Below are 15,350 nucleotides of genomic sequence, written 5' to 3' on the forward strand. Positions count from 1 at the left end.
GTCCCCATACTGTTGGTGTCTTATTCCTCCATTATCAGAAATTATACTTTAATCTAAGTTAGTATTAAGTTTTAGTCTTAGTGTTTTTCCTGCCCGAAACGCTTTGCGTAATAGTGGCTTTAGGCATTGTATGTACTAGCTCTATCTATAAATTCATCAACTTTTGTATCTTACCTTGTATGTATGTACTTTACCTGAATAAATATTTGTATTTGTATTTGTTTGTATTAGTGGCTCTCAGGTAAAAAAAATAATCATCGTTTATTTCCGGTTTATAAAATGTTTTTTTTTTTACCTTATGAACGCAGTTTTAAACTACAAAATTTGAGTTATATTATTGATTCTGTTAAAAAATATATAGAAATTAGAACTTAGTTGAATATTATATTTCTTTCTTTAACAATGTTTATTTATATTTGCGTAAATTGTTCAAATGAAACTTAAATTATATCCAGTAAATTGTCCGAACTTGAGACGATTGTTTACGTTTGTGGCCACCAGTTGAGGCTTGTCGGGCCAGCGAGCACCACCACCACTACCAGCACCACCACCACTACCAGCACCCAGGTACACCACCACCACCACTACCAGCACCCAGGTACACCACCACCACCACTACCAGCACCCAGGTACACCACCACCACCACTACCAGCACCCAGGTACACCACCACCAGCACCCAGGTACACCACCACCACCACTACCAGCACCCAGGTACACCATCACCAGCACCCAGGTACACCACCACCACCACTACCAGCACCCAGGTACACCACCACCACCACTACCAGCACCCAGGTACACCACCACCAGCACCCAGGTACACCACCACCACCACTACCAGCACCCAGGTACACCACCACCACCAGCACCCAGGTACACCACCACCACTACCAGCACCCAGGTACACCACCACTACCAGCACCCAGGTACACCACCACCACTACCAGCACTACCACCACTACCAGCACCCAGGTACACCACCACCACCACTACCAGCACTACCACCACTACCAGCACCCAGGTACACCACCACCAGCACCCAGGTACACCACCACCACCACTACCAGCACCCAGGTACACCACCACCACCACTACCAGCACTACCACCACTACCAGCACCCAGGTACACCACTACCAGCACCCAGGTACACCACCACCACCACTACCAGCACTACCACCACTACCAGCACCCAGGTACACCACTACCAGCACCCAGGTACACCACCACCACCACTACCAGCACCCAGGTACACCACCACTACCAGCACTACCAGCACCCAGGTACACCACCACTACCAGCACCCAGGTACACCACCACCACCACTACCAGCACTACCACCACTACCAGCACCCAGGTACACCACCACCAGCACTACCAGCACCCAGGTACACCACCACCACCACTACCAGCACCCAGGTACACCACCACCACCACTACCAGCACCCAGGTACACCACCACCACCACTACCAGCACCCAGGTACACCACCACCACCACTACCAGCACCCAGGAACACCACCACCACCACTACCAGCATTACCACCACTACCAGCACCCAGGTACACCACCACCAGCACCCAGGTACACCACCACGACCACTACCAGCACCCAGGTACACCACCACCACCAGCACCCAGGTACACCACCACCACCACTACCAGCACCCAGGTACACCACCACTACCAGCACCCAGGTACACCACCACCACCACTACCACCACTACCAGCACCCAGGTACACCACCACCACCACTACCAGCACTACCACCACTACCAGCACTACCACCACTACCAGCACCCAGGTACACCACCACCACCACTACCAGCACTACCACCACTACCAGCACCCAGGTACACCACCACCAGCACCCAGGTACACCACCACCACCACTACCAGCACCCAGGTACACCACCACTACCAGCACTACCAGCACCCAGGTACACCACCACTACCAGCACTACCAGCACCCAGGTACACCACCACCACCACTACCAGCACTCAGGTACACCACCACCACCACTACCACCACTACCAGCACCCAGGTACACCACCACCAGCACCCAGGTACACCACCACCAGCACCCAGGTACACCACCACCACCACTACCAGCACCCAGGTACACCACCACTACCAGCACTACCACCACTACCAGCACCCAGGTACACCACCACTACCAGCACTACCACCACTACCAGCACCCAGGTACACCACCACTACCAGCACTACCACCACTACCAGCACCCAGGTACACCACCACTACCAGCACTACCACCACTACCAGCACCCAGGTACACCACCACTACCAGCACTACCACCACTACCAGCACCCAGGTACACCACCACTACCAGCACTACCAGCACCCAGGTACACCACCACTACCAGCACTACCACCACTACCAGCACCCAGGTACACCACCACTACCAGCACCCAGGTACACCACCACTACCAGCACCCAGGTACACCACCACTACCAGCACCCAGGTACACCACCACTACCAGCACCCAGGTACACCACCACTACCAGCACCCAGGTACACCACCACTACCAGCACCCAGGTACACCACCACTACCAGCACCCAGGTACACCACCACTACCAGCACCCAGGTACACCACCACCACCAGCACCCAGGTACACCACCACCACCACTACCAGCACCCAGGTACACCACCACCACTACCAGCACCCAGGTACACCACCACCACTACCAGCACCCAGGTACACCACCACCACCACCACCACCACTACTACCACCACCACCACTACCAGCACCACCATCACCACCACTACCAGCACCACCACCACTACCAGCACCCAGGTACACCACCACCACCACTACCAGCACCCAGGTACACCACCACTACCAACACCCAGGTACACCACCACCACTACCAGCACCCAGGTACACCACCACCACTACCAGCACCCAGGTACACCACCACTACCAGCACCCAGGTACACCACCACCACCACTACCAGCACCCAGGTACACCACCACCACCACTACCAGCACCCAGGTACACCACCACCACTACCAGCACCCAGGTACACCACCACCACTACCAGCACTACCACCACTACCAGCACCCAGGTACACCACCACTACCAGCACCCAGGTACACCACCACTACCAGCACCCAGGTACACCACCACCACCACCCAGGTACACCACCACCACTTCCAGCACCCAGGTGCACCACCACCACCACCCAGGTACACCACCACCACTACCAGCACCCAGGTGCACCACCACCACCACCCAGGTACACCACCACCACCCAGGTACACCACCACCACTACCAGCACCCAGGTACACCACCACCACTACCAGCACCCAGGTACACCACCACCACTACCAGCACCCAGGTACACCACCACCACCACCCAGGTACACCCCCACCACCACTACCACCAGCACCACCACCACCACTACCAGCACCACCACCACTACCAGCACCACCACCACTACCAGCACCACTACCAGCACCGGGTCAGGGTAGAGAGGAGGGAGAACTACCAAAACCTTCCAGAAGTTACACACAACATGGACAATCATTCATATTTGCAAACATTCAAGGTTTAAAGCCAAAGTCAAGAAATAAAGTTAAGTTCATAAATGGCCTTCTATTAGAGTCAAACTCAATATTTGGGGCATTCACGGAAACTCATACAAAAGATTACATGGAGGGTGAAATCTGGATTTCAAATTATAATTTATATAGATGTGATAGAAAAACTAGGTCAAATGGAGGAGTAGGTCTGTATATTAAAGAAGACCTGGTATGCACAGAACTACTAAACTCAACTAATGAGGTGGTAGAAGTACTTGGAATTAAGGTAGAGAAACTAAACCTAATTATTATTCTAATATATAAACTGCCAGATACAACGGTTGAGGAATTCACAGAGCAGATGCACAAAATAGAGAACATACTTGACAACCTAGCAAACCCAGCTCCAGATATTATCTTCCTTGGAGATTTCAATTTATCGAGTCTAAGATGGAAAATGGCAAACATAAATATCATAGCAGGGAATGACCCGGGAAATAACCAACCACAGGTCAGAGAACTTTTGAGATTCTGTGACAAATTCTCGCTCAATCAACAGATTACAGAACCAACTAGGAACGAAAACACACTAGACTTGTTATTCACAAGCAATGGTGAACTAATCAGAGACATCACAATCTCAGATACTTCATACTCAGACCATAAGCTCATTGAAGTGCGAACTAGCATAAATAATGGTAGTAGGTCTGAGAGACCCAACAAGCGAGAAGGAATATTCAATCAATTCAATTTCAACAATAAGAGGATTGACTGGGAAAAAATAAATGTAGACCTTGCAACCATTCAATGGGAGACGGTCTTAAGCGACAAAACTCCCACACAGGGAAAAGTCAAGTTCAAGTTCCCTGGCACACTACTATCTCTGGACGACGCATGTCGCTTCCGACCCGGTCCTCTAGCCATCCCTTGTGTTGTGCCATCCATTCCACGGAGGGGGTGGAAACTGGCGGCTTTGCTTGCTGCACGTCTGTGGGACAATCGGATCCGCAGCAGGCGTTGAGTGTTTTCTCATTCAAAGGGCGGCAGGCCTCTGTTGCAGAAATAGGACGAAAAGCGTCTTTCCTTCACAGCATGATGAGGTGTGCTAGGGGCTCGTTTGTCAAATATTAGGGGAATAGCTCAACTGACAGCTGAAGCTTACAAGGTCTGCTTGAAGCACGTACCTATGAGGAAGGGCAGAAAGAGGACCACTCTAGAAAGAGAACGCAGACGACTGTACAGGAGAAGGAAAAAATAACGGAAATGCTTCGGCAGACACAACTATCACAAGGAAGGAAAACAAGCCTAAGCAGGGAGATCGAAGAAACAGAACAAACGTTGAAGCGATCATATGAGTCTGAGGAAATGGAATTGGAACAGAAAGCTATACAAGAGATAAGGAAAAATCCGAAATATTTTTTCACATACGCAAAATCAAAATCCAAAACCTCGACCAGTATTGGACCGTTAATTACAAATGAAGGTACATACACAGAGGACAACAAAGAGATTAGTGAAATTCTAAGAAGCCAGTATGAGGCTATGTTTAGCACACCAATAAACAACATGAAAGGTGATGACCCAGACAGCTTCTTTATGAATGACATTCAAGCTGCAGATAATATAACGGATATTACCACAAACTCGCAAGACTGTGGAAGAGAAATTGACAATATGCCTATGCACTCAGCTCCTGGGCCTGACTCATGGAATTCAATATTCATAGAGAAATGTAAAGTACCAGTAGCGAGAGCACTCGGCATAATATGGAGAAAGAGCCTGGATACAGGGGAGATACCAGCAGCACTTAAATCTGCAGATATAGCTCCGTTGCACAAGGGGGGCGGAGTAAAGCCTTGGCAAAAAATTATAGGCCAGTTGCACTAACATAACACATAATAAAAGTGTTTGAAAGAGTGATTAGGAATCAAATTTCTAGTTTTATGGAAAACAATGAATTGCACAATCCAGGACAACATGGATTTTGAGCGGGAAGATCCTGTCTGTCAGTTATTCAACCACTATCACAAAATCACAGAAGCCCTAGAAGAAAAGCAAAATGCAGATGTTGTATACACAGACTTTGCAAAGGCGTTCGACAAATGTGACCATGGGGTGATAGCTCACAAAATGAGGTCAATGGGAATAACTGGGAAAAGTAGGATGCTGGATACTCAATTTCCTGTCGAACAGAACACAAAGAGTAACAGTCAATCAGATAAAATCAAGTCCAAGCGATGTTAAAAAGCTCTGTACCTCAAGGTACAGTCCATGCACCGCTACTGTTCCTTATTCTCATATCTGATGTAGACAAAAATATACGTCACAGCTTCGTGTCGTCCTTTGCAGATGACACAAAAATCAGCATGAAAATTACCTCTGCTGAAGACATTGAAAAACTACAAGCAGATGTCAACAAAGTTTTCGATTGGGCAGCAGAAAATAACATGATGTTTAACAGTGATAAATTTCAGGTACTCAGGTATGGCAAAAATGAGGATCTGAAACATAATACAGGGTACAAAACACAATCGAATCTTCCCATAGTAGAAAAACAGCATGTCAAGGATTTGGGAATAATGATGTCCGACGATCTAACGTTTAGGGAGCATAACCAAGCAAATATCGCATCAGCCAGAAAAATGATCGGATGGATTACGAGAACTTTCAAATTCAGGGATCCCATCACAATGGTTGTACTTTTCAAGTCACTTGTGTTGTCCCATCTCGAGTACTGCTCAGTACTCACTTCCCCCTTCAGAGCAGGAGAGATTGCTGAAATAGAGGGAATACAGAGAACATATACGGCACGCATAGACGAGATAAAACACCTAAATTATTGGGATCATCTCAAAGCTCTCCAAATGTACTCTCTAGAAAGGAGACGAGAGAGATACCAAATAACATACACATGGAAAATACTGGAGGGTCAGATCCCAAATCTACACAGTAAAATAACAACGTACTGGAGTGAATGATATGGAAGAAAATGCAAGATTGAACCAGTGAAGAGCAGAGGTACCATAGGCACAATCAAAGAACACTGTATAAACATCAGAGGTCTGCGGTTGTTCAAAGTCCTCCCAGCGACTATAAGAAATATTGCCAGAACAACCTATGACATCTTCAAGAGAAAACTGGACGGGTTTTCAAAGAGAAGTTCTGGATCAGCCGGGCTGTGGTGAGTACGTGGCCCTGCGGGCCGCTCCAAGCAACAGCCTGGTGGACCAAACTCTCACAAGTCGAGCCTGGCCTCGGGCCGGGCTTGGGGAGTATAAGAACTCCCAGAACCCCATCAACCAGGTATATGTGGGCCTGCAGGCCGCTCCAAGTAACAGCCTGGTGGACCAAACTCTCAAGTCGAGCCTGGCCTCGGGCAGGGCTTGGGGAGTAGAAGAACTCCCAGAACCCCATCAACTAGGTATCAACCAGGTACACCACCACCCAGGTACACCACCACCACCACCACCCAGGTACACCACCACTACCCAGGTACACCACCACCACCCAGGTACACAACCACCAACACCACCACCCAGGCACACCATCACCACCACCCAGGTACACCACCACCACCACCCAGGTACACCATTACCACCACCCAGGTACACCAGCACCACCACCCAGGTACACCACCACCACCCAGGTACACCACCACCACCACCCAGGTACACCACCACCACCCAGGTACACCATCACCACCCCCAGGTACACCACCACCACCACCACCCAGGTACACCACCACCACCACCACCCAGGTACACCAGCACCACCACCCAGGTACACCACCACAACCACCCAGGTACACCACCACCCAGGTATACGACCATCACCACCCAGGTACACGACCACCACCACCACCCAGGTACACGACCACTACCACCACCCAGGTACACGACCACCACCACCCAGGTACACCACCACCACCACCCAGGTACACCACCACCACCACCCCCCAGGTACACCACCACCACCACCCCCCAGGTACACCACCACCACCACCCCCCAGGTACACCACCACCACCACCCAGGTACACCACCACCACCACCCAGGTACACCACCACCACCACCCAGGTACACCACCACCACCACCCAGGTACACCACGACCACCACCCAGGTACACCACAACCACCACCTAGGTACACCATCACCACCACCCAGGTACACCATCACCACCCAGGTACACCATCACCACCACCACCCAGGTACACCACCATCACCACCCAGGTACACCACCACCACCACCCAGGTACACCACCACCACCCAGGTACACCACCACCACCCAGGTACACCACCACCACCCAGGTACACCACCACCCAGGTACACCATCACCACCACCCAGGTACACCATCACCACCACCCAGGTACACCACCACCACCACCCAGGTACACCACCACCACCACCCAGGTACACCACCACCTCCCAGGTACACCACCACCACCCAGGTACACCACCACCACCACCCAGGTACACCACCACCACCCAGGTACACCACCACCACCACCCAGGTACACCACCACCACCCAGGTACACCACCACCACCACCACCCAGGTACACCACCACCACCACCCAGGTACACCAACACCATCACCACCACCCAGGTACACCACCACCACTACCCAGGCACACCATCACCAGCACCCAGGTACACCACCACCACCACCCAGGTACACCACCACCACCACCCAGGTACACCACCACCACCACCCAGGTACACCAACACCATCACCACCCAGGTACACCACCACCACCACCCAGGTACACCACCACCACCCAGGTACACCACCACCACCACCCTGGTACACCACCACCACCACCCTGGTACACCACCACCACCACCCAGGTACACCACCACCACCACCACCCAGGTACACCACCACCACCCAGGTACACCACCATTACCACCACCCAGGTCCACCACCACCACCACCACCCAGGTACACCACCACCACCACCACTACCACCACCCAGGTACACCACCACCACCCAGGTACACCACCATTACCACCACCCAGGTCCACCACCACCACCACCACCCAGGTACACCACCACCACCACCACCACCCAGGTACACCACCACCACCACCCAGGTACACCACCACCACCTCCACCCAGGTACACCACCACCACCACCAAGGTACACCACCACCACCACCACCCAGGTACACCATCACCACCACCCAGGTACACCACCACCACCACCACCAAGGTACACCACCACCACCACCACCACCAAGGTACACCACCACCACCCAGATGCAATACCACCACCACCATCCAGGTACACCACCACCACCACCACCCAGGTACACCACCACCACCACCACCCAGGTACACCACCACCACCACCACCACCCAGGTACACCACCACCACCACCACCACCCAGGTACACCACCACCACCACCACCCAGGTACACCACCACCACCCAGGTACACCACCCCCACCACCCAGGTACACCACCACCACCACCCAGGTACACCACCACCACCACCCAGGTACACCACCACCCAGGTATGCCACCACCACCACCACCCAGGTACACCATCACCACCACCACCACCCAGGTACACCACCACCACCACCACCCAGGTACACCACCACCACTCAGGTACACCACCACCACTCAGGTACACCATCACCACCACCCAGGTACACCATCACCACCACCACCACCCAGGTACACCACCACCCAGGCACACCACCACCACCACCCAGGTACACCATCACCACAAATCAGGTACACCATCACCACCACCACCACCCAGGTACACCACCACCACCACCCAGGTACACCATCACCACCACCCAGGTACACCACCACCACCACCACCCAGGTACACCACCACCACCACCACCCAGGTACACCACCACCACCACCACCCAGGTACACCACCACCACCACCACCCAGGTACACCACCACCACTCAGGTACACCATCACCACCACCCAGGTACACCATCACCACCACCCAGGTACACCACCACCACCACCCAGGTACACCATCACCACAAATCAGGTACACCATCACCACCACCACCACCCAGGTACACCACCACCACCACCCAGGTACACCATCACCACCACCTAGGTACACCATCACCACCACCCAGGTACACCACCCCCACCACCCAGGTACACCATCACCACCACCACCACCCAGGTACACCACCACCACCACCCAGGTACACCACCACCACCACCACCACCCAGGTACACCACCACCACCACCACCCAGGTACACCACCACCACCACCACCCAGGTACACCACCACTACCACCCAGGTACACCATCACCACCACCCAGGTACACCATCACCACCACCACCACCCAGGTACACCATCACCACTACCCAGGTACACCACCACCACCCAGGTACACCACCACCACCACCCAGGTACACCACCACCACCATCCAGGTACACCACCACCCAGGTACACCACCACCCAGGTACCCCACCACCACCACCCCCCAGGTACACCACCACCACCACCACCCAGGTACACCACCACCACTCAGGTACACCATCACCACCACCACCCAGGTACACCACCACCACTCAGGTACACCACCACCACCACTCAGGTACACCATCACCACCCACGTACACCACCACCACCCAGGTACACCACCACCACCACCACCACCACCACCACCCAGGTTCACCACCACCACCCAGGTACACCACCACCACCACCCAGGTACACCACCACCACCCAGGTACACCACCACCACCACCCAGGTACACCACCACCACCCAGGTACACCACCACCACCACCCAGGTACACCACCACCACCACCACCCAGGTACACCATCACCACCACCACCCAGGTACACCATCACCACCACCACCCAGGTACACCACCACCACCACCACCCAGGTACACCACCACCACCCAGGTACACCACCACCACCCAGGTACACCACCACCACCCAGGTACACCACCACCACCACCCAGGTACACCACCACCCAGGTACACCATCACCACCACCCAGGTACACCACCACCACCACCCTGGTACACCACCACCACCACCCTGGTACACCACCACCACCACCCAGGTACACCACCACCACCACCCAGGTACACCACCACCACCACCCAGGTACACCACCACCACCACCACCCAGGTACACCACCACCACCACCGAGGTACACCATCACCACCACTCAGGTACACCATCACCACCACCCAGGTACACCATCACCACCACCACCACCCAGGTACACCATCACCACCACCACCACTCAGGTACACCACCACCACTCAGGTACACCACCACCACCCAGGTACACCACCACCACCACCCAGGTACACCACCACCCAGGTACACCACCCCCACCACCCAGGTACACCACCACCACCACCACCCAGGTACACCACCACCACCACCCAGGTACACCACCACCACCCAGGTACACCACCACCACCACCCAGGTACACCACCACCACCACCACCCAGGTACACCATCACCACCACCACCACCAAGGTACACCATCACCACCACCACCACCCAGGTACACCACCACCACCACCCAGGTACACCACCACCCAGGTACACCACCCCCACCACCCAGGTACACCACCACCACCACCACCCAGGTACACCACCACCACCACCCAGGTACACCATCACCACCACCACCCAGGTACATCACCACCACCACCCAGGTACACCACCACCACCACCCAGGTACACCACCACCACCACCCAGGTACACCACCACCACCACCCAGGTACACCACCACCACCACCCAGGTACACCACCACCACCACCCAGGTACACCACTACCACCACCCAGGTACACCACCACCACCCAGGTACACCACCACCACCACCCAGGTACACCACCACCACCACCCAGGTACACCACCACCACCACCCAGGTACACCACCACCACTACCACCCAGGTACACCACCACCACCACCACCCAGGTACACCACCACCACCACCACCACCACCCAGGTACACCACCACCACCACCACCCAGGTACACCACCACCACCACCACCCTGGTACACCACCACCACCACCCAGGTACACCACCGCCACCACCCAGGTACACCATCACCACCACCCAGGTACACCATCACCACCGAGGTACACCACCACCACCCAGGTAAACCATCACCACCACCACCACCCAGGTACACCACCACCACCCAGGTACACCATCACCACCACCCAGGTACACCATCACCCAGGTACACCACCACCACCACCCAGGTACACCACCACCACCACCCAGGTACACCATCACCACCACTCAGGTACACCTTCACCACCCAGGTACACCATCACCACCACCACCCAGGTACACCACCACCACCCAGGTACACCACCACCACCTAGGTACACCACTACCACCACCCAGGTACACCACCACCTAGGTACACCACCACCACCACCCAGGTACACCATCATCACCACCTAAGTTTACCTTAACCTCACCTGTACTATCACCTTTTGTGTTAAAACCTCATCAGGTACACTTTATTTCATAATATCCTGTTTTGATTATTGCCATCAATGGCAATGAGTTTATTGTGCCTCCCCATGCTCATCCAGGACTCTTGGTTGAACCTTGATGATGAGTGGATGTCTGGACCTCTGCTCTGCCTGGGTGTCCAGACATAGCTAATGGAATGCACTTATTATACTTTGGATCACGATACTGTCGCCTGGCGTTCCTCTTTAACAGCCCATTTTTTTATGCCTGGTGCCCTTATCACCTGGGGTCACAGGGAAGTTGGTAGATTATGTTTTCCTGTTTTCTGGCTGGTTCTTGGGCAGGGAGTTGGTGTCTGGTGCTGGTTTGGCCAAGAAGTTTGGGAGTTTTTGGGCTCCTGGTGTGTTCACATGGTGTAGTCGCGGGCTGGGGGTTACTGAAAGACGTTGGTGAATTTTACCCATTTGAATTTTGAGTATTAACCCTTAAACTGCACAACACACCTGCAGGCCCAGGCTTAGGTGGTGCGTTCTCTTGGTGTTTTTATTTTTCACGTTCCATTCAAAACTCCCGCAGCTACATGGGGTTCACATCAGCTTCCTCAGGGCTCTTGTAAACAGACAACATCTTTATAAAAAATCATGGTCCACATTGCCGGGTGTGAGAGCCTCAGTAGTGAGTGAGCAACCAAGGCTGGCGCTCGCAGCATTGAGCGCACAGCTCTGCTGTTCAGCGTGTGACCACAGCATCGCCTAATAATGTCAAAATATATATACAGTACAACCTGGATTCAACGTACTATATGGGACCAACCCCAGTTCGTTGTAGCGTTGGATTCGTTGCAAGAGGTGACCTTCAGGACGCGTTTGTGTCAGTATCTTTTTTTTCTTGTACACAATAAAAATGTATTATCATATTACATTCTGTACCTATATATTACTTCTCTACTAAAAAAAATACAGTAATTCATAAGTTTACCTTATTGTTGAAGTTATGTCCAACTTGAAGTTTCGTGAAGTTGTGAATGCTCTAGAGTAAATACGTACTGCAGTGTCATTATGCTGTTAGCACTGTGTTGATTAAAAGTAGTTCTGCTGTATGTTGAGTACTACAATACAATTTATGAAAAATATAGTACACAAAAATTAGTTCAACTTTAATTTTAACACTGTGTACACACTTAAATTTAACACTTGTTCTAACTGTTCACGCCACACACGCCAAGCAAGCCTAAGGGCTAACATAGAGTTAGGTAAGGATCTCCAACTGGAAACTTCACTGACAACTCACATAGAGGAGGTGAATAAAGAACTAGAAAAGTATAAAGAAGAAATAAAAGCGACATATGCTGAAGTTGTAAAAGAGAAAGAGACTATCAAAGAAGTGTGTTCGGAAGTTAAAACCAGAAATGACCAACAAGAAGCAGAAATTAGGCAAGCAATTAGGAAAGAACTGGTTACCAACAGTAAACTGGTACAAAACACTGCAGATAGAACTAAGTCCATAATCATTTTTGGATGTTTAGAGAAGGAAATTTCATGTAGGGTGGACCGAGCGGCAGAAGAGATGAAAATCATAGAGAAAATAGTAGGTTTAGGAGAAGGCTCAAAGGAAAATGTCAGTGATTTTAGAAGAATAGGAAAATATGAGAAAGAAAAGAACCGCCCCTTGAGGGTGACGTTTAATGGAGTGAAAAACATGATGGCAGTGCTAAGAAATGCCAGGAAACTGCAGAGTGATGAGGTTGGCAAATTTTGGTCAATAAGACAAGACCTCTCCAAGGAAGACAGAGAAAAGCTGAAAATGAACCTAATTGAGGCAAAACGTCTAAATGGGGATAGAAATGAAGAAGACAGAAATTCTTTTTTTTACAAAGTGACAGGGACTGGAAAGCTTGTGAAATGGTACATAAAAACAAAGCAACAAGATCAGTAGTGGAAGGGGGAGTAAAGAGCAAAGGAAAAGGGAACATGTTCCTGAAAATTTTATATACCAACATAGATGGAGTGAGGTCAAAAACTTTGGAGTTGCAAGATATAATCCAGCTTAGGGTCCCAGATATTGTTGCATTATCAGAGACAAAACTTGAAGGAAATATAATAAATGAAGTCATATTCCCAAGAGGCTACTCAGTTTGGAGACGTGACAGAAAAACTAGGAAGGGAGGAGGAGTGGCTGTACTGGTGAAAAAACACCTGAAGGTAAAAGAGTTAATATTTGAAAACCCTCGAGATATTGACATAATGGCATTACAGGTCTGGAATCAGGATGATAAGCTGATAATTGTAAATACCTACAGCCCACCAGCAAGCAACACTTGGACAAAGGAAGAACTGGATGACAAACGAGAGGGCCTCATAATGGTCATGAGAGATATTATTGTACAAGCAGATAAAGATAAATCACGACTGTTGATACTGGGGGACTTCAACTTTAGAGCAATAGACTGGGAGGCCTATGAAGCAAGAACGGAGGACTTTTGGACATGCAGATTTGTGAACCTCATTCTAAAGACATTCTTGTATCAACACATAAAGCAAGCCACAAGAATGAGGGAAGGAGATGTACCGTCAGTACTGGATCTAGTATTCACCAGGAAAGAAGAAGAGATTTTTGACATCCAGTACCTTCCTCCCTTGGGAAAGAGTGATCACGTCCTGTTAGACATTAAATATGCTTTAAGATATCATCTAGAAGAAAATGGGGACATTGAAACAGTTGATAAACTCGATTTAAGGAGAGGCAACTATGGGGAACTTCGAAATTTTTTTAATGAGTGTAATTGGACAGAATTGTTGCTAGGTAGGGAAGTAAATGAAATGTATGCCAAATTTTTAAAACTATACGAGGAAGGCACACAAACATTCATACCAAAACAGAGATGCAGGGCCAGAAAACAGGATTGGTTCGACAGAAATTGTGAGAGGGCAAGAGACCAAAAGACACAAAAATGGAATCAGTATAGGAAGAGGCCAAACCCCCAAACATACCAGCGATACAAAGATGCGAGAAACAACTATACAGCAGTAAGGAGAGAGGCAGAAAGAAATTTTGAAAAAGGGATAGCAGATAAATGTAAAACAGAACCGGGCCTATTCTTCAAATTCATAAACAACAAATTGCAGGTAAAGGATAATATCCAGAGGTTGAAAATGGGAAACAGATTCACGGAAAATGAAAAGGAAATGTGTGAAACATTAAATGAAAAGTTCCAAAGTGTGTTTGTACAAAATGAAATCTTCAGAGAACCAGACACAATAAGAGTTCCAGAGAACAACATAGAGCGGATAGAGGTGTCTAGAGATGAAGTGGAAAATATGCTAAAGGA

General features: G+C 51.2%; 1 protein-coding gene across 1 annotated transcript in view; it reads left to right on the top strand.

The window, feature by feature from the left end:
* Positions 1–481: 481 nt before the first annotated feature.
* LOC123761585 (uncharacterized) overlaps positions 482–15,350 on the top strand; it is a 418,399-nt gene continuing 403,530 nt past the window's right edge. Inside the window, exon 1 of the mRNA XM_069330775.1 lies at positions 482–567. The gene's annotated coding sequence lies outside the window, so the exon portion shown is untranslated. The remainder of the gene's footprint in view (positions 568–15,350) is intronic.

The sequence above is a fragment of the Procambarus clarkii genome, chromosome 24 (genome assembly GCF_040958095.1).
Source record: "Procambarus clarkii isolate CNS0578487 chromosome 24, FALCON_Pclarkii_2.0, whole genome shotgun sequence".
In the NCBI taxonomy this organism is placed as follows: Eukaryota; Metazoa; Arthropoda; class Malacostraca; order Decapoda; family Cambaridae; genus Procambarus; species Procambarus clarkii.